This window comes from Phyllobates terribilis, unplaced genomic scaffold (assembly GCF_046119375.1).
Source record: "Phyllobates terribilis strain yellow unplaced genomic scaffold, ASM4611937v1 Scaffold_1248__1_contigs__length_344610, whole genome shotgun sequence".
Taxonomy (NCBI): domain Eukaryota; kingdom Metazoa; phylum Chordata; class Amphibia; order Anura; family Dendrobatidae; genus Phyllobates; species Phyllobates terribilis.
This window is the reverse complement of record NW_027364008.1, coordinates 194044-216862: the sequence shown is the minus strand read 5'-3', so window position 1 is coordinate 216862 and position 22819 is coordinate 194044. Positions and strand designations below refer to the sequence as shown.

The following is a 22819-nucleotide window of genomic DNA, read 5'->3' as shown; positions in this document are numbered from 1 at the left end:
TGTTTCCGATTAGAAAGAACATGGGAGCCCTAATGACAGACAGGACACATGGCTTGTTGAGTCCCTTGACACTTTTGTGTAAAACTGTGTAGTTGAAAAAGGCTTAAGCTATGAAACAAAAGGAAATCTTTTGCAAAAGTCATAATGCATCGCCAATGTTAAGTATTTTTGTTGCAAAGTGAAAATCTACCAGAAACATTTTTGATTGAAAAACACGTGTCAGTCTTTGAATGGTGGCAGTAGCTAAGATAAAGATGCATTCCCATACCGGGAGTCAAACCCGGGCCACCTGGGTGAGAGCCAGGAATCCTAACCGCTAGACCATATGGGAAAAGATGCACTAATGTCTCAGTGACATTATGAAAAAAAAAAGTTTTCTGCTATGCACAATAAACTTCTGCAGATCTGCAGGTACAGCTTGCCTCGTTAGCGCAGTAGGTAGCACGTCAGTCTCATAATCTGAAGCTCGTGAGTTCGAGCCTCACACGGGGCACTGTTCCCTCCTTTTCTCGAGAGATTTTGTCACCAACTTAGAACTTTTCCATTCAATTCTACAACTTTTTCCATTAGAAAGGAAATGGGAATCCAAATAACTTACCGGACCCATGAGTTGTTGAGTCCCTTGACACTTTAGTGTAAAAAGGGGTGGTTGAGAATGAGTTGAGCTACGAATCCAAATTGAATCTTGTGTGAAGGGTCAGAATGAAGTGCCAAAACGCGGGCGTTCAGCATTTTTGCCTGAAAAAAACAAATCCTACTTGAAATACGTTTGACTAAAAAACACGCGTCAGTTTTTGAATGTTGGCAGCGGTGCAGAAAAGGATGCGTTCCCATACCGGGAGTCGAACCCGGGCCACCTGGGTGAAAACCAGGAATCCTAACCGCTAGACCATATGGGAGAAGATGTACTGCCAGCTCACTTACAATATGAAAAAAAAGAGGTGTACTGCTTTGCACAAGCAACTTCCGCAGATTATTACGTGCATTTTGCCTCGTTAGCGCAGCAGGTAGCGCGTCAGTCTCGTAATCTGAAGGTCATGAGTTCGATTCTCACATGGGGCACTGGTACCGTGTTTCCTTAACTGATTTTGCAACCATCTTGGCTAGAGAGTCACAGCTCTTTTCCATTCAGTAGCAAAATATCACCAATTGATGGAAGGGGAGCTCCAATGACAAACAGGGATAAAGGCTTGTTGAGTCCCTTAACACCCAGGAATTAAAAGTGAGAGATATGAATGGTTTGAGATATGACATCAAATAAGCTTTTGTGCAAATAAATATCCAAAAAACCTGGTGGTCTGCATTTTTGGCTGCAAAGAGCAGTTCCAACCTAAACTGATTCTGTCTGCAAGGCACGTGTTGGCTTTGGAATGTGGACACTAGTCCCCAAAAAAAAGTCTCTCCCATAGCAGGAATCGAACCAGTCAACCAGGAATACTAACTAAGTCTTTCTCCACATGGTGTAAGCAGTACAGTAAACAGCAAGACAGGTGTAAAAAAAAAAAAAAAAAAAAAGAGTGTTTTGCTTTGAATACAAAACATCAACATTACAAGAGCTGAAACACGCTACATGGTCAAGGTTTTTGGCACGTCAGTTGAATAATTTGAAGATCATGAGTTTTTTGCTCACACGTGGCATCCTCCTTTTCTCAAGAGATTTTGTCACTAACTCTGAACTTTCCAATTCAGTTCTAAACTGTTTCCGATTAGAAAGAACATGGGAGCCCTAATGACAGACAGGACACATGGCTTGTTGAGTCCCTTGACACTTTTGTGTAAAACTGTGTAGTTGAAAAAGGCTTAAGCTATGAAACAAAAGGAAATCTTTTGCAAAAGTCATAATGCATCGCCAATGTTAAGTATTTTTGTTGCAAAGTGAAAATCTACCAGAAACATTTTTGATTGAAAAACACGTGTCAGTCTTTGAATGGTGGCAGTAGCTAAGATAAAGATGCATTCCCATACCGGGAGTCAAACCCGGGCCACCTGGGTGAGAGCCAGGAATCCTAACCGCTAGACCATATGGGAAAAGATGCACTAATGTCTCAGTGACATTATGAAAAAAAAAAGTTTTCTGCTATGCACAATAAACTTCTGCAGATCTGCAGGTACAGCTTGCCTCGTTAGCGCAGTAGGTAGCACGTCAGTCTCATAATCTGAAGCTCGTGAGTTCGAGCCTCACACGGGGCACTGTTCCCTCCTTTTCTCGAGAGATTTTGTCACCAACTTAGAACTTTTCCATTCAATTCTACAACTTTTTCCATTAGAAAGGAAATGGGAATCCAAATAACTTACCGGACCCATGAGTTGTTGAGTCCCTTGACACTTTAGTGTAAAAAGGGGTGGTTGAGAATGAGTTGAGCTACGAATCCAAATTGAATCTTGTGTGAAGGGTCAGAATGAAGTGCCAAAACGCGGGCGTTCAGCATTTTTGCCTGAAAAAAACAAATCCTACTTGAAATACGTTTGACTAAAAAACACGCGTCAGTTTTTGAATGTTGGCAGCGGTGCAGAAAAGGATGCGTTCCCATACCGGGAGTCGAACCCGGGCCGCCTGGGTGAAAACCAGGAATCCTAACCGCTAGACCATATGGGAGAAGATGTACTGCCAGCTCACTTACAATATGAAAAAAAAGAGGTGTACTGCTTTGCACAAGCAACTTCCGCAGATTATTACGTGCATTTTGCCTCGTTAGCGCAGCAGGTAGCGCGTCAGTCTCGTAATCTGAAGGTCATGAGTTCGATTCTCACATGGGGCACTGGTACCGTGTTTCCTTAACTGATTTTGCAACCATCTTGGCTAGAGAGTCACAGCTCTTTTCCATTCAGTAGCAAAATATCACCAATTGATGGAAGGGGAGCTCCAATGACAAACAGGGATAAAGGCTTGTTGAGTCCCTTAACACCCAGGAATTAAAAGTGAGAGATATGAATGGTTTGAGATATGACATCAAATAAGCTTTTGTGCAAATAAATATCCAAAAAACCTGGTGGTCTGCATTTTTGGCTGCAAAGAGCAGTTCCAACCTAAACTGATTCTGTCTGCAAGGCACGTGTTGGCTTTGGAATGTGGACACTAGTCCCCAAAAAAAAGTCTCTCCCATAGCAGGAATCGAACCAGTCAACCAGGAATACTAACTAAGTCTTTCTCCACATGGTGTAAGCAGTACAGTAAACAGCAAGACAGGTGTAAAAAAAAAAAAAAAAAAAAAGAGTGTTTTGCTTTGAATACAAAACATCAACATTACAAGAGCTGAAACACGCTACATGGTCAAGGTTTTTGGCACGTCAGTTGAATAATTTGAAGATCATGAGTTTTTTGCTCACACGTGGCATCCTCCTTTTCTCAAGAGATTTTGTCACTAACTCTGAACTTTCCAATTCAGTTCTAAACTGTTTCCGATTAGAAAGAACATGGGAGCCCTAATGACAGACAGGACACATGGCTTGTTGAGTCCCTTGACACTTTTGTGTAAAACTGTGTAGTTGAAAAAGGCTTAAGCTATGAAACAAAAGGAAATCTTTTGCAAAAGTCATAATGCATCGCCAATGTTAAGTATTTTTGTTGCAAAGTGAAAATCTACCAGAAACATTTTTGATTGAAAAACACGTGTCAGTCTTTGAATGGTGGCAGTAGCTAAGATAAAGATGCATTCCCATACCGGGAGTCAAACCCGGGCCACCTGGGTGAGAGCCAGGAATCCTAACCGCTAGACCATATGGGAAAAGATGCACTAATGTCTCAGTGACATTATGAAAAAAAAAAGTTTTCTGCTATGCACAATAAACTTCTGCAGATCTGCAGGTACAGCTTGCCTCGTTAGCGCAGTAGGTAGCACGTCAGTCTCATAATCTGAAGCTCGTGAGTTCGAGCCTCACACGGGGCACTGTTCCCTCCTTTTCTCGAGAGATTTTGTCACCAACTTAGAACTTTTCCATTCAATTCTACAACTTTTTCCATTAGAAAGGAAATGGGAATCCAAATAACTTACCGGACCCATGAGTTGTTGAGTCCCTTGACACTTTAGTGTAAAAAGGGGTGGTTGAGAATGAGTTGAGCTACGAATCCAAATTGAATCTTGTGTGAAGGGTCAGAATGAAGTGCCAAAACGCGGGCGTTCAGCATTTTTGCCTGAAAAAAACAAATCCTACTTGAAATACGTTTGACTAAAAAACACGCGTCAGTTTTTGAATGTTGGCAGCGGTGCAGAAAAGGATGCGTTCCCATACCGGGAGTCGAACCCGGGCCGCCTGGGTGAAAACCAGGAATCCTAACCGCTAGACCATATGGGAGAAGATGTACTGCCAGCTCACTTACAATATGAAAAAAAAGAGGTGTACTGCTTTGCACAAGCAACTTCCACAGATTTTTACGTGCATTTTGCCTCGTTAGCGCAGCAGGTAGCGCGTCAGTCTCGTAATCTGAAGGTCATGAGTTCGATTCTCACATGGGGCACTGGTACCGTGTTTCCTTAACTGATTTTGCAACCATCTTGGCTAGAGAGTCACAGCTCTTTTCCATTCAGTAGCAAAATATCACCAATTGATGGAAGGGGAGCTCCAATGACAAACAGGGATAAAGGCTTGTTGAGTCCCTTAACACCCAGGAATTAAAAGTGAGAGATATGAATGGTTTGAGATATGACATCAAATAAGCTTTTGTGCAAATAAATATCCAAAAAACCTGGTGGTCTGCATTTTTGGCTGCAAAGAGCAGTTCCAACCTAAACTGATTCTGTCTGCAAGGCACGTGTTGGCTTTGGAATGTGGACACTAGTCCCCAAAAAAAAGTCTCTCCCATAGCAGGAATCGAACCAGTCAACCAGGAATACTAACTAAGTCTTTCTCCACATGGTGTAAGCAGTACAGTAAACAGCAAGACAGGTGTAAAAAAAAAAAAAAAAAAAAGAGTGTTTTGCTTTGAATACAAAACATCAACATTACAAGAGCTGAAACACGCTACATGGTCAAGGTTTTTGGCACGTCAGTTGAATAATTTGAAGATCATGAGTTTTTTGCTCACACGTGGCATCCTTCTTTTCTCAAGAGATTTTGTCACTAACTCTGAACTTTCCAATTCAGTTCTAAACTGTTTCCGATTAGAAAGAACATGGGAGCCCTAATGACAGACAGGACACATGGCTTGTTGAGTCCCTTGACACTTTTGTGTAAAACTGTGTAGTTGAAAAAGGCTTAAGCTATGAAACAAAAGGAAATCTTTTGCAAAAGTCATAATGCATCGCCAATGTTAAGTATTTTTGTTGCAAAGTGAAAATCTACCAGAAACATTTTTGATTGAAAAACACGTGTCAGTCTTTGAATGGTGGCAGTAGCTAAGATAAAGATGCATTCCCATACCGGGAGTCAAACCCGGGCCACCTGGGTGAGAGCCAGGAATCCTAACCGCTAGACCATATGGGAAAAGATGCACTAATGTCTCAGTGACATTATGAAAAAAAAAAGTTTTCTGCTATGCACAATAAACTTCTGCAGATCTGCAGGTACAGCTTGCCTCGTTAGCGCAGTAGGTAGCACGTCAGTCTCATAATCTGAAGCTCGTGAGTTCGAGCCTCACACAGGGGAGTGTTCCCTCCTTTTCTCGAGAGATTTTGTCACCAACTTAGAACTTTTCCATTCAATTCTACAACTTTTTCCATTAGAAAGGAAATGGGAATCCAAATAACTTACCGGACCCATGAGTTGTTGAGTCCCTTGACACTTTAGTGTAAAAAGGGGTGGTTGAGAATGAGTTGAGCTACGAATCCAAATTGAATCTTGTGTGAAGGGTCAGAATGAAGTGCCAAAACGCGGGCGTTCAGCATTTTTGCCTGAAAAAAACAAATCCTACTTGAAATACGTTTGACTAAAAAACACGCGTCAGTTTTTGAATGTTGGCAGCGGTGCAGAAAAGGATGCGTTCCCATACCGGGAGTCGAACCCGGGCCGCCTGGGTGAAAACCAGGAATCCTAACCGCTAGACCATATGGGAGAAGATGTACTGCCAGCTCACTTACAATATGAAAAAAAAGAGGTGTACTGCTTTGCACAAGCAACTTCCGCAGATTATTACGTGCATTTTGCCTCGTTAGCGCAGCAGGTAGCGCGTCAGTCTCGTAATCTGAAGGTCATGAGTTCGATTCTCACATGGGGCACTGGTACCGTGTTTCCTTAACTGATTTTGCAACCATCTTGGCTAGAGAGTCACAGCTCTTTTCCATTCAGTAGCAAAATATCACCAATTGATGGAAGGGGAGCTCCAATGACAAACAGGGATAAAGGCTTGTTGAGTCCCTTAACACCCAGGAATTAAAAGTGAGAGATATGAATGGTTTGAGATATGACATCAAATAAGCTTTTGTGCAAATAAATATCCAAAAAACCTGGTGGTCTGCATTTTTGGCTGCAAAGAGCAGTTCCAACCTAAACTGATTCTGTCTGCAAGGCACGTGTTGGCTTTGGAATGTGGACACTAGTCCCCAAAAAAAAGTCTCTCCCATAGCAGGAATCGAACCAGTCAACCAGGAATACTAACTAAGTCTTTCTCCACATGGTGTAAGCAGTACAGTAAACAGCAAGACAGGTGTAAAAAAAAAAAAAAAAAAAAAAAAAAGAGTGTTTTGCTTTGAATACAAAACATCAACATTACAAGAGCTGAAACACGCTACATGGTCAAGGTTTTTGGCACGTCAGTTGAATAATTTGAAGATCATGAGTTTTTTGCTCACACGTGGCATCCTCCTTTTCTCAAGAGATTTTGTCACTAACTCTGAACTTTCCAATTCAGTTCTAAACTGTTTCCGATTAGAAAGAACATGGGAGCCCTAATGACAGACAGGACACATGGCTTGTTGAGTCCCTTGACACTTTTGTGTAAAACTGTGTAGTTGAAAAAGGCTTAAGCTATGAAACAAAAGGAAATCTTTTGCAAAAGTCATAATGCATCGCCAATGTTAAGTATTTTTGTTGCAAAGTGAAAATCTACCAGAAACATTTTTGATTGAAAAACACGTGTCAGTCTTTGAATGGTGGCAGTAGCTAAGATAAAGATGCATTCCCATACCGGGAGTCAAACCCGGGCCACCTGGGTGAGAGCCAGGAATCCTAACCGCTAGACCATATGGGAAAAGATGCACTAATGTCTCAGTGACATTATGAAAAAAAAAAGTTTTCTGCTATGCACAATAAACTTCTGCAGATCTGCAGGTACAGCTTGCCTCGTTAGCGCAGTAGGTAGCACGTCAGTCTCATAATCTGAAGCTCGTGAGTTCGAGCCTCACACGGGGCACTGTTCCCTCCTTTTCTCGAGAGATTTTGTCACCAACTTAGAACTTTTCCATTCAATTCTACAACTTTTTCCATTAGAAAGGAAATGGGAATCCAAATAACTTACCGGACCCATGAGTTGTTGAGTCCCTTGACACTTTAGTGTAAAAAGGGGTGGTTGAGAATGAGTTGAGCTACGAATCCAAATTGAATCTTGTGTGAAGGGTCAGAATGAAGTGCCAAAACGCGGGCGTTCAGCATTTTTGCCTGAAAAAAACAAATCCTACTTGAAATACGTTTGACTAAAAAACACGCGTCAGTTTTTGAATGTTGGCAGCGGTGCAGAAAAGGATGCGTTCCCATACCGGGAGTCGAACCCGGGCCGCCTGGGTGAAAACCAGGAATCCTAACCGCTAGACCATATGGGAGAAGATGTACTGCCAGCTCACTTACAATATGAAAAAAAAGAGGTGTACTGCTTTGCACAAGCAACTTCCACAGATTTTTACGTGCATTTTGCCTCGTTAGCGCAGCAGGTAGCGCGTCAGTCTCGTAATCTGAAGGTCATGAGTTCGATTCTCACATGGGGCACTGGTACCGTGTTTCCTTAACTGATTTTGCAACCATCTTGGCTAGAGAGTCACAGCTCTTTTCCATTCAGTAGCAAAATATCACCAATTGATGGAAGGGGAGCTCCAATGACAAACAGGGATAAAGGCTTGTTGAGTCCCTTAACACCCAGGAATTAAAAGTGAGAGATATGAATGGTTTGAGATATGACATCAAATAAGCTTTTGTGCAAATAAATATCCAAAAAACCTGGTGGTCTGCATTTTTGGCTGCAAAGAGCAGTTCCAACCTAAACTGATTCTGTCTGCAAGGCACGTGTTGGCTTTGGAATGTGGACACTAGTCCCCAAAAAAAAGTCTCTCCCATAGCAGGAATCGAACCAGTCAACCAGGAATACTAACTAAGTCTTTCTCCACATGGTGTAAGCAGTACAGTAAACAGCAAGACAGGTGTAAAAAAAAAAAAAAAAAAAAGAGTGTTTTGCTTTGAATACAAAACATCAACATTACAAGAGCTGAAACACGCTACATGGTCAAGGTTTTTGGCACGTCAGTTGAATAATTTGAAGATCATGAGTTTTTTGCTCACACGTGGCATCCTTCTTTTCTCAAGAGATTTTGTCACTAACTCTGAACTTTCCAATTCAGTTCTAAACTGTTTCCGATTAGAAAGAACATGGGAGCCCTAATGACAGACAGGACACATGGCTTGTTGAGTCCCTTGACACTTTTGTGTAAAACTGTGTAGTTGAAAAAGGCTTAAGCTATGAAACAAAAGGAAATCTTTTGCAAAAGTCATAATGCATCGCCAATGTTAAGTATTTTTGTTGCAAAGTGAAAATCTACCAGAAACATTTTTGATTGAAAAACACGTGTCAGTCTTTGAATGGTGGCAGTAGCTAAGATAAAGATGCATTCCCATACCGGGAGTCAAACCCGGGCCACCTGGGTGAGAGCCAGGAATCCTAACCGCTAGACCATATGGGAAAAGATGCACTAATGTCTCAGTGACATTATGAAAAAAAAAAGTTTTCTGCTATGCACAATAAACTTCTGCAGATCTGCAGGTACAGCTTGCCTCGTTAGCGCAGTAGGTAGCACGTCAGTCTCATAATCTGAAGCTCGTGAGTTCGAGCCTCACACAGGGGAGTGTTCCCTCCTTTTCTCGAGAGATTTTGTCACCAACTTAGAACTTTTCCATTCAATTCTACAACTTTTTCCATTAGAAAGGAAATGGGAATCCAAATAACTTACCGGACCCATGAGTTGTTGAGTCCCTTGACACTTTAGTGTAAAAAGGGGTGGTTGAGAATGAGTTGAGCTACGAATCCAAATTGAATCTTGTGTGAAGGGTCAGAATGAAGTGCCAAAACGCGGGCGTTCAGCATTTTTGCCTGAAAAAAACAAATCCTACTTGAAATACGTTTGACTAAAAAACACGCGTCAGTTTTTGAATGTTGGCAGCGGTGCAGAAAAGGATGCGTTCCCATACCGGGAGTCGAACCCGGGCCGCCTGGGTGAAAACCAGGAATCCTAACCGCTAGACCATATGGGAGAAGATGTACTGCCAGCTCACTTACAATATGAAAAAAAAGAGGTGTACTGCTTTGCACAAGCAACTTCCACAGATTTTTACGTGCATTTTGCCTCGTTAGCGCAGCAGGTAGCGCGTCAGTCTCGTAATCTGAAGGTCATGAGTTCGATTCTCACATGGGGCACTGGTACCGTGTTTCCTTAACTGATTTTGCAACCATCTTGGCTAGAGAGTCACAGCTCTTTTCCATTCAGTAGCAAAATATCACCAATTGATGGAAGGGGAGCTCCAATGACAAACAGGGATAAAGGCTTGTTGAGTCCCTTAACACCCAGGAATTAAAAGTGAGAGATATGAATGGTTTGAGATATGACATCAAATAAGCTTTTGTGCAAATAAATATCCAAAAAACCTGGTGGTCTGCATTTTTGGCTGCAAAGAGCAGTTCCAACCTAAACTGATTCTGTCTGCAAGGCACGTGTTGGCTTTGGAATGTGGACACTAGTCCCCAAAAAAAAGTCTCTCCCATAGCAGGAATCGAACCAGTCAACCAGGAATACTAACTAAGTCTTTCTCCACATGGTGTAAGCAGTACAGTAAACAGCAAGACAGGTGTAAAAAAAAAAAAAAAAAAAAAAAGAGTGTTTTGCTTTGAATACAAAACATCAACATTACAAGAGCTGAAACACGCTACATGGTCAAGGTTTTTGGCACGTCAGTTGAATAATTTGAAGATCATGAGTTTTTTGCTCACACGTGGCATCCTTCTTTTCTCAAGAGATTTTGTCACTAACTCTGAACTTTCCAATTCAGTTCTAAACTGTTTCCGATTAGAAAGAACATGGGAGCCCTAATGACAGACAGGACACATGGCTTGTTGAGTCCCTTGACACTTTTGTGTAAAACTGTGTAGTTGAAAAAGGCTTAAGCTATGAAACAAAAGGAAATCTTTTGCAAAAGTCATAATGCATCGCCAATGTTAAGTATTTTTGTTGCAAAGTGAAAATCTACCAGAAACATTTTTGATTGAAAAACACGTGTCAGTCTTTGAATGGTGGCAGTAGCTAAGATAAAGATGCATTCCCATACCGGGAGTCAAACCCGGGCCACCTGGGTGAGAGCCAGGAATCCTAACCGCTAGACCATATGGGAAAAGATGCACTAATGTCTCAGTGACATTATGAAAAAAAAAAGTTTTCTGCTATGCACAATAAACTTCTGCAGATCTGCAGGTACAGCTTGCCTCGTTAGCGCAGTAGGTAGCACGTCAGTCTCATAATCTGAAGCTCGTGAGTTCGAGCCTCACACAGGGGAGTGTTCCCTCCTTTTCTCGAGAGATTTTGTCACCAACTTAGAACTTTTCCATTCAATTCTACAACTTTTTCCATTAGAAAGGAAATGGGAATCCAAATAACTTACCGGACCCATGAGTTGTTGAGTCCCTTGACACTTTAGTGTAAAAAGGGGTGGTTGAGAATGAGTTGAGCTACGAATCCAAATTGAATCTTGTGTGAAGGGTCAGAATGAAGTGCCAAAACGCGGGCGTTCAGCATTTTTGCCTGAAAAAAACAAATCCTACTTGAAATACGTTTGACTAAAAAACACGCGTCAGTTTTTGAATGTTGGCAGCGGTGCAGAAAAGGATGCGTTCCCATACCGGGAGTCGAACCCGGGCCGCCTGGGTGAAAACCAGGAATCCTAACCGCTAGACCATATGGGAGAAGATGTACTGCCAGCTCACTTACAATATGAAAAAAAAGAGGTGTACTGCTTTGCACAAGCAACTTCCGCAGATTATTACGTGCATTTTGCCTCGTTAGCGCAGCAGGTAGCGCGTCAGTCTCGTAATCTGAAGGTCATGAGTTCGATTCTCACATGGGGCACTGGTACCGTGTTTCCTTAACTGATTTTGCAACCATCTTGGCTAGAGAGTCACAGCTCTTTTCCATTCAGTAGCAAAATATCACCAATTGATGGAAGGGGAGCTCCAATGACAAACAGGGATAAAGGCTTGTTGAGTCCCTTAACACCCAGGAATTAAAAGTGAGAGATATGAATGGTTTGAGATATGACATCAAATAAGCTTTTGTGCAAATAAATATCCAAAAAACCTGGTGGTCTGCATTTTTGGCTGCAAAGAGCAGTTCCAACCTAAACTGATTCTGTCTGCAAGGCACGTGTTGGCTTTGGAATGTGGACACTAGTCCCCAAAAAAAAGTCTCTCCCATAGCAGGAATCGAACCAGTCAACCAGGAATACTAACTAAGTCTTTCTCCACATGGTGTAAGCAGTACAGTAAACAGCAAGACAGGTGTAAAAAAAAAAAAAAAAAAAAAAAAAAAGAGTGTTTTGCTTTGAATACAAAACATCAACATTACAAGAGCTGAAACACGCTACATGGTCAAGGTTTTTGGCACGTCAGTTGAATAATTTGAAGATCATGAGTTTTTTGCTCACACGTGGCATCCTCCTTTTCTCAAGAGATTTTGTCACTAACTCTGAACTTTCCAATTCAGTTCTAAACTGTTTCCGATTAGAAAGAACATGGGAGCCCTAATGACAGACAGGACACATGGCTTGTTGAGTCCCTTGACACTTTTGTGTAAAACTGTGTAGTTGAAAAAGGCTTAAGCTATGAAACAAAAGGAAATCTTTTGCAAAAGTCATAATGCATCGCCAATGTTAAGTATTTTTGTTGCAAAGTGAAAATCTACCAGAAACATTTTTGATTGAAAAACACGTGTCAGTCTTTGAATGGTGGCAGTAGCTAAGATAAAGATGCATTCCCATACCGGGAGTCAAACCCGGGCCACCTGGGTGAGAGCCAGGAATCCTAACCGCTAGACCATATGGGAAAAGATGCACTAATGTCTCAGTGACATTATGAAAAAAAAAAGTTTTCTGCTATGCACAATAAACTTCTGCAGATCTGCAGGTACAGCTTGCCTCGTTAGCGCAGTAGGTAGCACGTCAGTCTCATAATCTGAAGCTCGTGAGTTCGAGCCTCACACGGGGCACTGTTCCCTCCTTTTCTCGAGAGATTTTGTCACCAACTTAGAACTTTTCCATTCAATTCTACAACTTTTTCCATTAGAAAGGAAATGGGAATCCAAATAACTTACCGGACCCATGAGTTGTTGAGTCCCTTGACACTTTAGTGTAAAAAGGGGTGGTTGAGAATGAGTTGAGCTACGAATCCAAATTGAATCTTGTGTGAAGGGTCAGAATGAAGTGCCAAAACGCGGGCGTTCAGCATTTTTGCCTGAAAAAAACAAATCCTACTTGAAATACGTTTGACTAAAAAACACGCGTCAGTTTTTGAATGTTGGCAGCGGTGCAGAAAAGGATGCGTTCCCATACCGGGAGTCGAACCCGGGCCGCCTGGGTGAAAACCAGGAATCCTAACCGCTAGACCATATGGGAGAAGATGTACTGCCAGCTCACTTACAATATGAAAAAAAAGAGGTGTACTGCTTTGCACAAGCAACTTCCACAGATTTTTACGTGCATTTTGCCTCGTTAGCGCAGCAGGTAGCGCGTCAGTCTCGTAATCTGAAGGTCATGAGTTCGATTCTCACATGGGGCACTGGTACCGTGTTTCCTTAACTGATTTTGCAACCATCTTGGCTAGAGAGTCACAGCTCTTTTCCATTCAGTAGCAAAATATCACCAATTGATGGAAGGGGAGCTCCAATGACAAACAGGGATAAAGGCTTGTTGAGTCCCTTAACACCCAGGAATTAAAAGTGAGAGATATGAATGGTTTGAGATATGACATCAAATAAGCTTTTGTGCAAATAAATATCCAAAAAACCTGGTGGTCTGCATTTTTGGCTGCAAAGAGCAGTTCCAACCTAAACTGATTCTGTCTGCAAGGCACGTGTTGGCTTTGGAATGTGGACACTAGTCCCCAAAAAAAAGTCTCTCCCATAGCAGGAATCGAACCAGTCAACCAGGAATACTAACTAAGTCTTTCTCCACATGGTGTAAGCAGTACAGTAAACAGCAAGACAGGTGTAAAAAAAAAAAAAAAAAAAAAAAGAGTGTTTTGCTTTGAATACAAAACATCAACATTACAAGAGCTGAAACACGCTACATGGTCAAGGTTTTTGGCACGTCAGTTGAATAATTTGAAGATCATGAGTTTTTTGCTCACACGTGGCATCCTTCTTTTCTCAAGAGATTTTGTCACTAACTCTGAACTTTCCAATTCAGTTCTAAACTGTTTCCGATTAGAAAGAACATGGGAGCCCTAATGACAGACAGGACACATGGCTTGTTGAGTCCCTTGACACTTTTGTGTAAAACTGTGTAGTTGAAAAAGGCTTAAGCTATGAAACAAAAGGAAATCTTTTGCAAAAGTCATAATGCATCGCCAATGTTAAGTATTTTTGTTGCAAAGTGAAAATCTACCAGAAACATTTTTGATTGAAAAACACGTGTCAGTCTTTGAATGGTGGCAGTAGCTAAGATAAAGATGCATTCCCATACCGGGAGTCAAACCCGGGCCACCTGGGTGAGAGCCAGGAATCCTAACCGCTAGACCATATGGGAAAAGATGCACTAATGTCTCAGTGACATTATGAAAAAAAAAAGTTTTCTGCTATGCACAATAAACTTCTGCAGATCTGCAGGTACAGCTTGCCTCGTTAGCGCAGTAGGTAGCACGTCAGTCTCATAATCTGAAGCTCGTGAGTTCGAGCCTCACACAGGGGAGTGTTCCCTCCTTTTCTCGAGAGATTTTGTCACCAACTTAGAACTTTTCCATTCAATTCTACAACTTTTTCCATTAGAAAGGAAATGGGAATCCAAATAACTTACCGGACCCATGAGTTGTTGAGTCCCTTGACACTTTAGTGTAAAAAGGGGTGGTTGAGAATGAGTTGAGCTACGAATCCAAATTGAATCTTGTGTGAAGGGTCAGAATGAAGTGCCAAAACGCGGGCGTTCAGCATTTTTGCCTGAAAAAAACAAATCCTACTTGAAATACGTTTGACTAAAAAACACGCGTCAGTTTTTGAATGTTGGCAGCGGTGCAGAAAAGGATGCGTTCCCATACCGGGAGTCGAACCCGGGCCGCCTGGGTGAAAACCAGGAATCCTAACCGCTAGACCATATGGGAGAAGATGTACTGCCAGCTCACTTACAATATGAAAAAAAAGAGGTGTACTGCTTTGCACAAGCAACTTCCGCAGATTATTACGTGCATTTTGCCTCGTTAGCGCAGCAGGTAGCGCGTCAGTCTCGTAATCTGAAGGTCATGAGTTCGATTCTCACATGGGGCACTGGTACCGTGTTTCCTTAACTGATTTTGCAACCATCTTGGCTAGAGAGTCACAGCTCTTTTCCATTCAGTAGCAAAATATCACCAATTGATGGAAGGGGAGCTCCAATGACAAACAGGGATAAAGGCTTGTTGAGTCCCTTAACACCCAGGAATTAAAAGTGAGAGATATGAATGGTTTGAGATATGACATCAAATAAGCTTTTGTGCAAATAAATATCCAAAAAACCTGGTGGTCTGCATTTTTGGCTGCAAAGAGCAGTTCCAACCTAAACTGATTCTGTCTGCAAGGCACGTGTTGGCTTTGGAATGTGGACACTAGTCCCCAAAAAAAAGTCTCTCCCATAGCAGGAATCGAACCAGTCAACCAGGAATACTAACTAAGTCTTTCTCCACATGGTGTAAGCAGTACAGTAAACAGCAAGACAGGTGTAAAAAAAAAAAAAAAAAGAGTGTTTTGCTTTGAATACAAAACATCAACATTACAAGAGCTGAAACACGCTACATGGTCAAGGTTTTTGGCACGTCAGTTGAATAATTTGAAGATCATGAGTTTTTTGCTCACACGTGGCATCCTCCTTTTCTCAAGAGATTTTGTCACTAACTCTGAACTTTCCAATTCAGTTCTAAACTGTTTCCGATTAGAAAGAACATGGGAGCCCTAATGACAGACAGGACACATGGCTTGTTGAGTCCCTTGACACTTTTGTGTAAAACTGTGTAGTTGAAAAAGGCTTAAGCTATGAAACAAAAGGAAATCTTTTGCAAAAGTCATAATGCATCGCCAATGTTAAGTATTTTTGTTGCAAAGTGAAAATCTACCAGAAACATTTTTGATTGAAAAACACGTGTCAGTCTTTGAATGGTGGCAGTAGCTAAGATAAAGATGCATTCCCATACCGGGAGTCAAACCCGGGCCACCTGGGTGAGAGCCAGGAATCCTAACCGCTAGACCATATGGGAAAAGATGCACTAATGTCTCAGTGACATTATGAAAAAAAAAAGTTTTCTGCTATGCACAATAAACTTCTGCAGATCTGCAGGTACAGCTTGCCTCGTTAGCGCAGTAGGTAGCACGTCAGTCTCATAATCTGAAGCTCGTGAGTTCGAGCCTCACACGGGGCACTGTTCCCTCCTTTTCTCGAGAGATTTTGTCACCAACTTAGAACTTTTCCATTCAATTCTACAACTTTTTCCATTAGAAAGGAAATGGGAATCCAAATAACTTACCGGACCCATGAGTTGTTGAGTCCCTTGACACTTTAGTGTAAAAAGGGGTGGTTGAGAATGAGTTGAGCTACGAATCCAAATTGAATCTTGTGTGAAGGGTCAGAATGAAGTGCCAAAACGCGGGCGTTCAGCATTTTTGCCTGAAAAAAACAAATCCTACTTGAAATACGTTTGACTAAAAAACACGCGTCAGTTTTTGAATGTTGGCAGCGGTGCAGAAAAGGATGCGTTCCCATACCGGGAGTCGAACCCGGGCCGCCTGGGTGAAAACCAGGAATCCTAACCGCTAGACCATATGGGAGAAGATGTACTGCCAGCTCACTTACAATATGAAAAAAAAGAGGTGTACTGCTTTGCACAAGCAACTTCCACAGATTTTTACGTGCATTTTGCCTCGTTAGCGCAGCAGGTAGCGCGTCAGTCTCGTAATCTGAAGGTCATGAGTTCGATTCTCACATGGGGCACTGGTACCGTGTTTCCTTAACTGATTTTGCAACCATCTTGGCTAGAGAGTCACAGCTCTTTTCCATTCAGTAGCAAAATATCACCAATTGATGGAAGGGGAGCTCCAATGACAAACAGGGATAAAGGCTTGTTGAGTCCCTTAACACCCAGGAATTAAAAGTGAGAGATATGAATGGTTTGAGATATGACATCAAATAAGCTTTTGTGCAAATAAATATCCAAAAAACCTGGTGGTCTGCATTTTTGGCTGCAAAGAGCAGTTCCAACCTAAACTGATTCTGTCTGCAAGGCACGTGTTGGCTTTGGAATGTGGACACTAGTCCCCAAAAAAAAGTCTCTCCCATAGCAGGAATCGAACCAGTCAACCAGGAATACTAACTAAGTCTTTCTCCACATGGTGTAAGCAGTACAGTAAACAGCAAGACAGGTGTAAAAAAAAAAAAAAAAAAAAGAGTGTTTTGCTTTGAATACAAAACATCAACATTACAAGAGCTGAAACACGCTACATGGTCAAGGTTTTTGGCACGTCAGTTGAATAATTTGAAGATCATGAGTTTTTTGCTCACACGTGGCATCCTTCTTTTCTCAAGAGATTTTGTCACTAACTCTGAACTTTCCAATTCAGTTCTAAACTGTTTCCGATTAGAAAGAACATGGGAGCCCTAATGACAGACAGGACACATGGCTTGTTGAGTCCCTTGACACTTTTGTGTAAAACTGTGTAGTTGAAAAAGGCTTAAGCTATGAAACAAAAGGAAATCTTTTGCAAAAGTCATAATGCATCGCCAATGTTAAGTATTTTTGTTGCAAAGTGAAAATCTACCAGAAACATTTTTGATTGAAAAACACGTGTCAGTCTTTGAATGGTGGCAGTAGCTAAGATAAAGATGCATTCCCATACCGGGAGTCAAACCCGGGCCACCTGGGTGAGAGCCAGGAATCCTAACCGCTAGACCATATGGGAAAAGATGCACTAATGTCTCAGTGACATTATGAAAAAAAAAAGTTTTCTGCTATGCACAATAAACTTCTGCAGATCTGCAGGTACAGCTTGCCTCGTTAGCGCAGTAGGTAGCACGTCAGTCTCATAATCTGAAGCTCGTGAGTTCGAGCCTCACACAGGGGAGTGTTCCCTCCTTTTCTCGAGAGATTTTGTCACCAACTTAGAACTTTTCCATTCAATTCTACAACTTTTTCCATTAGAAAGGAAATGGGAATCCAAATAACTTACCGGACCCATGAGTTGTTGAGTCCCTTGACACTTTAGTGTAAAAAGGGGTGGTTGAGAATGAGTTGAGCTACGAATCCAAATTGAATCTTGTGTGAAGGGTCAGAATGAAGTGCCAAAACGCGGGCGTTCAGCATTTTTGCCTGAAAAAAACAAATCCTACTTGAAATACGTTTGACTAAAAAACACGCGTCAGTTTTTGAATGTTGGCAGCGGTGCAGAAAAGGATGCGTTCCCATACCGGGAGTCGAACCCGGGCCGCCTGGGTGAAAACCAGGAATCCTAACCGCTAGACCATATGGGAGAAGATGTACTGTCAGCTCACTTACAATATGAAAAAAAAGAGGTGTACTGCTTTGCACAAGCAACTTCCGCAGATTATTACGTGCATTTTGCCTCGTTAGCGCAGCAGGTAGCGCGTCAGTCTCGTAATCTGAAGGTCATGAGTTCGATTCTCACATGGGGCACTGGTACCGTGTTTCCTTAACTGATTTTGCAACCATCTTGGCTAGAGAGTCACAGCTCTTTTCCATTCAGTAGCAAAATATCACCAATTGATGGAAGGGGAGCTCCAATGACAAACAGGGATAAAGGCTTGTTGAGTCCCTTAACACCCAGGAATTAAAAGTGAGAGATATGAATGGTTTGAGATATGACATCAAATAAGCTTTTGTGCAAATAAATATCCAAAAAACCTGGTGGTCTGCATTTTTGGCTGCAAAGAGCAGTTCCAACCTAAACTGATTCTGTCTGCAAGGCACGTGTTGGCTTTGGAATGTGGACACTAGTCCCCAAAAAAAAGTCTCTCCCATAGCAGGAATCGAACCAGTCAACCAGGAATACTAACTAAGTCTTTCTCCACATGGTGTAAGCAGTACAGTAAACAGCAAGACAGGTGTAAAAAAAAAAAAAAAAAAAAGAGTGTTTTGCTTTGAATACAAAACATCAACATTACAAGAGCTGAAACACGCTACATGGTCAAGGTTTTTGGCACGTCAGTTGAATAATTTGAAGATCATGAGTTTTTTGCTCACACGTGGCATCCTTCTTTTCTCAAGAGATTTTGTCACTAACTCTGAACTTTCCAATTCAGTTCTAAACTGTTTCCGATTAGAAAGAACATGGGAGCCCTAATGACAGACAGGACACATGGCTTGTTGAGTCCCTTGACACTTTTGTGTAAAACTGTGTAGTTGAAAAAGGCTTAAGCTATGAAACAAAAGGAAATCTTTTGCAAAAGTCATAATGCATCGCCAATGTTAAGTATTTTTGTTGCAAAGTGAAAATCTACCAGAAACATTTTTGATTGAAAAACACGTGTCAGTCTTTGAATGGTGGCAGTAGCTAAGATAAAGATGCATTCCCATACCGGGAGTCAAACCCGGGCCACCTGGGTGAGAGCCAGGAATCCTAACCGCTAGACCATATGGGAAAAGATGCACTAATGTCTCAGTGACATTATGAAAAAAAAAAGTTTTCTGCTATGCACAATAAACTTCTGCAGATCTGCAGGTACAGCTTGCCTCGTTAGCGCAGTAGGTAGCACGTCAGTCTCATAATCTGAAGCTCGTGAGTTCGAGCCTCACACAGGGGAGTGTTCCCTCCTTTTCTCGAGAGATTTTGTCACCAACTTAGAACTTTTCCATTCAATTCTACAACTTTTTCCATTAGAAAGGAAATGGGAATCCAAATAACTTACCGGACCCATGAGTTGTTGAGTCCCTTGACACTTTAGTGTAAAAAGGGGTGGTTGAGAATGAGTTGAGCTACGAATCCAAATTGAATCTTGTGTGAAGGGTCAGAATGAAGTGCCAAAACGCGGGCGTTCAGCATTTTTGCCTGAAAAAAACAAATCCTACTTGAAATACGTTTGACTAAAAAACACGCGTCAGTTTTTGAATGTTGGCAGCGGTGCAGAAAAGGATGCGTTCCCATACCGGGAGTCGAACCCGGGCCGCCTGGGTGAAAACCAGGAATCCTAACCGCTAGACCATATGGGAGAAGATGTACTGTCAGCTCACTTACAATATGAAAAAAAAGAGGTGTACTGCTTTGCACAAGCAACTTCCGCAGATTATTACGTGCATTTTGCCTCGTTAGCGCAGCAGGTAGCGCGTCAGTCTCGTAATCTGAAGGTCATGAGTTCGATTCTCACATGGGGCACTGGTACCGTGTTTCCTTAACTGATTTTGCAACCATCTTGGCTAGAGAGTCACAGCTCTTTTCCATTCAGTAGCAAAATATCACCAATTGATGGAAGGGGAGCTCCAATGACAAACAGGGATAAAGGCTTGTTGAGTCCCTTAACACCCAGGAATTAAAAGTGAGAGATATGAATGGTTTGAGATATGACATCAAATAAGCTTTTGTGCAAATAAATATCCAAAAAACCTGGTGGTCTGCATTTTTGGCTGCAAAGAGCAGTTCCAACCTAAACTGATTCTGTCTGCAAGGCACGTGTTGGCTTTGGAATGTGGACACTAGTCCCCAAAAAAAAGTCTCTCCCATAGCAGGAATCGAACCAGTCAACCAGGAATACTAACTAAGTCTTTCTCCACATGGTGTAAGCAGTACAGTAAACAGCAAGACAGGTGTAAAAAAAAAAAAAAAAAAAAAAAAAAAAAGAGTGTTTTGCTTTGAATACAAAACATCAACATTACAAGAGCTGAAACACGCTACATGGTCAAGGTTTTTGGCACGTCAGTTGAATAATTTGAAGATCATGAGTTTTTTGCTCACACGTGGCATCCTCCTTTTCTCAAGAGATTTTGTCACTAACTCTGAACTTTCCAATTCAGTTCTAAACTGTTTCCGATTAGAAAGAACATAGGAGCCCTAATGACAGACAGGACACATGGCTTGTTGAGTCCCTTGACACTTTTGTGTAAAACTGTGTAGTTGAAAAAGGCTTAAGCTATGAAACAAAAGGAAATCTTTTGCAAAAGTCATAATGCATCGCCAATGTTAAGTATTTTTGTTGCAAAGTGAAAATCTACCAGAAACATTTTTGATTGAAAAACACGTGTCAGTCTTTGAATGGTGGCAGTAGCTAAGATAAAGATGCATTCCCATACCGGGAGTCAAACCCGGGCCACCTGGGTGAGAGCCAGGAATCCTAACCGCTAGACCATATGGGAAAAGATGCACTAATGTCTCAGTGACATTATGAAAAAAAAAAGTTTTCTGCTATGCACAATAAACTTCTGCAGATCTGCAGGTACAGCTTGCCTCGTTAGCGCAGTAGGTAGCACGTCAGTCTCATAATCTGAAGCTCGTGAGTTCGAGCCTCACACGGGGCACTGTTCCCTCCTTTTCTCGAGAGATTTTGTCACCAACTTAGAACTTTTCCATTCAATTCTACAACTTTTTCCATTAGAAAGGAAATGGGAATCCAAATAACTTACCGGACCCATGAGTTGTTGAGTCCCTTGACACTTTAGTGTAAAAAGGGGTGGTTGAGAATGAGTTGAGCTACGAATCCAAATTGAATCTTGTGTGAAGGGTCAGAATGAAGTGCCAAAACGCGGGCGTTCAGCATTTTTGCCTGAAAAAAACAAATCCTACTTGAAATACGTTTGACTAAAAAACACGCGTCAGTTTTTGAATGTTGGCAGCGGTGCAGAAAAGGATGCGTTTCCATACCGGGAGTCGAACCCGGGCCGCCTGGGTGAAAACCAGGAATCCTAACCGCTAGACCATATGGGAGAAGATGTACTGCCAGCTCACTTACAATATGAAAAAAAAGAGGTGTACTGCTTTGCACAAGCAACTTCCGCAGATTATTACGTGCATTTTGCCTCATTAGCGCAGCAGGTAGCGCGTCAGTCTCGTAATCTGAAGGTCATGAGTTCGATTCTCACATGGGGCACTGGTACCGTGTTTCCTTAACTGATTTTGCAACCATCTTGGCTAGAGAGTCACAGCTCTTTTCCATTCAGTAGCAAAATATCACCAATTGATGGAAGGGGAGCTCCAATGACAAACAGGGATAAAGGCTTGTTGAGTCCCTTAACACCCAGGAATTAAAAGTGAGAGATATGAATGGTTTGAGATATGACATCAAATAAGCTTTTGTGCAAATAAATATCCAAAAAACCTGGTGGTCTGCATTTTTGGCTGCAAAGAGCAGTTCCAACCTAAACTGATTCTGTCTGCAAGGCACGTGTTGGCTTTGGAATGTGGACACTAGTCCCCAAAAAAAAGTCTCTCCCATAGCAGGAATCGAACCAGTCAACCAGGAATACTAACTAAGTCTTTCTCCACATGGTGTAAGCAGTACAGTAAACAGCAAGACAGGTGTAAAAAAAAAAAAAAAAAAAAGAGTGTTTTGCTTTGAATACAAAACATCAACATTACAAGAGCTGAAACACGCTACATGGTCAAGGTTTTTGGCACGTCAGTTGAATAATTTGAAGATCATGAGTTTTTTGCTCACACGTGGCATCCTCCTTTTCTCAAGAGATTTTGTCACTAACTCTGAACTTTCCAATTCAGTTCTAAACTGTTTCCGATTAGAAAGAACATGGGAGCCCTAATGACAGACAGGACACATGGCTTGTTGAGTCCCTTGACACTTTTGTGTAAAACTGTGTAGTTGAAAAAGGCTTAAGCTATGAAACAAAAGGAAATCTTTTGCAAAAGTCATAATGCATCGCCAATGTTAAGTATTTTTGTTGCAAAGTGAAAATCTACCAGAAACATTTTTGATTGAAAAACACGTGTCAGTCTTTGAATGGTGGCAGTAGCTAAGATAAAGATGCATTCCCATACCGGGAGTCAAACCCGGGCCACCTGGGTGAGAGCCAGGAATCCTAACCGCTAGACCATATGGGAAAAGATGCACTAATGTCTCAGTGACATTATGAAAAAAAAAAGTTTTCTGCTATGCACAATAAACTTCTGCAGATCTGCAGGTACAGCTTGCCTCGTTAGCGCAGTAGGTAGCACGTCAGTCTCATAATCTGAAGCTCGTGAGTTCGAGCCTCACACGGGGCACTGTTCCCTCCTTTTCTCGAGAGATTTTGTCACCAACTTAGAACTTTTCCATTCAATTCTACAACTTTTTCCATTAGAAAGGAAATGGGAATCCAAATAACTTACCGGACCCATGAGTTGTTGAGTCCCTTGACACTTTAGTGTAAAAAGGGGTGGTTGAGAATGAGTTGAGCTACGAATCCAAATTGAATCTTGTGTGAAGGGTCAGAATGAAGTGCCAAAACGCGGGCGTTCAGCATTTTTGCCTGAAA

The 22819-nt window shown here is 41.8% G+C and overlaps 13 non-coding genes across 13 annotated transcripts; all 13 read right to left on the bottom strand.

The window, feature by feature from the left end:
• Positions 1 to 827: 827 nt before the first annotated feature.
• TRNAE-UUC (transfer RNA glutamic acid (anticodon UUC)) lies at positions 828 to 899 on the bottom strand. Its single transcript has one exon. It is a non-coding gene; the product is annotated as a tRNA-Glu (tRNA).
• Positions 900 to 2524: 1625 nt separating this feature from the next.
• TRNAE-UUC (transfer RNA glutamic acid (anticodon UUC)) lies at positions 2525 to 2596 on the bottom strand. The gene has a single exon. It is a non-coding gene; the product is annotated as a tRNA-Glu (tRNA).
• A 1625-nt stretch (positions 2597 to 4221) lies between these two features.
• TRNAE-UUC (transfer RNA glutamic acid (anticodon UUC)) lies at positions 4222 to 4293 on the bottom strand. The gene has a single exon. It is a non-coding gene; the product is annotated as a tRNA-Glu (tRNA).
• Positions 4294 to 5917: 1624 nt separating this feature from the next.
• On the bottom strand, positions 5918 to 5989 carry TRNAE-UUC (transfer RNA glutamic acid (anticodon UUC)). Its single transcript has one exon. It is a non-coding gene; the product is annotated as a tRNA-Glu (tRNA).
• A 1630-nt stretch (positions 5990 to 7619) lies between these two features.
• On the bottom strand, positions 7620 to 7691 carry TRNAE-UUC (transfer RNA glutamic acid (anticodon UUC)). The gene has a single exon. It is a non-coding gene; the product is annotated as a tRNA-Glu (tRNA).
• A 1624-nt stretch (positions 7692 to 9315) lies between these two features.
• TRNAE-UUC (transfer RNA glutamic acid (anticodon UUC)) lies at positions 9316 to 9387 on the bottom strand. Its single transcript has one exon. It is a non-coding gene; the product is annotated as a tRNA-Glu (tRNA).
• Positions 9388 to 11014: 1627 nt separating this feature from the next.
• TRNAE-UUC (transfer RNA glutamic acid (anticodon UUC)) lies at positions 11015 to 11086 on the bottom strand. The gene has a single exon. It is a non-coding gene; the product is annotated as a tRNA-Glu (tRNA).
• A 1631-nt stretch (positions 11087 to 12717) lies between these two features.
• Positions 12718 to 12789, bottom strand: TRNAE-UUC (transfer RNA glutamic acid (anticodon UUC)). Its single transcript has one exon. It is a non-coding gene; the product is annotated as a tRNA-Glu (tRNA).
• A 1627-nt stretch (positions 12790 to 14416) lies between these two features.
• On the bottom strand, positions 14417 to 14488 carry TRNAE-UUC (transfer RNA glutamic acid (anticodon UUC)). Its single transcript has one exon. It is a non-coding gene; the product is annotated as a tRNA-Glu (tRNA).
• Positions 14489 to 16109: 1621 nt separating this feature from the next.
• On the bottom strand, positions 16110 to 16181 carry TRNAE-UUC (transfer RNA glutamic acid (anticodon UUC)). The gene has a single exon. It is a non-coding gene; the product is annotated as a tRNA-Glu (tRNA).
• A 1624-nt stretch (positions 16182 to 17805) lies between these two features.
• TRNAE-UUC (transfer RNA glutamic acid (anticodon UUC)) lies at positions 17806 to 17877 on the bottom strand. Its single transcript has one exon. It is a non-coding gene; the product is annotated as a tRNA-Glu (tRNA).
• A 1624-nt stretch (positions 17878 to 19501) lies between these two features.
• TRNAE-UUC (transfer RNA glutamic acid (anticodon UUC)) lies at positions 19502 to 19573 on the bottom strand. Its single transcript has one exon. It is a non-coding gene; the product is annotated as a tRNA-Glu (tRNA).
• Positions 19574 to 21206: 1633 nt separating this feature from the next.
• TRNAE-UUC (transfer RNA glutamic acid (anticodon UUC)) lies at positions 21207 to 21278 on the bottom strand. Its single transcript has one exon. It is a non-coding gene; the product is annotated as a tRNA-Glu (tRNA).
• Between the last annotated feature and the right edge of the window lie 1541 nt (positions 21279 to 22819).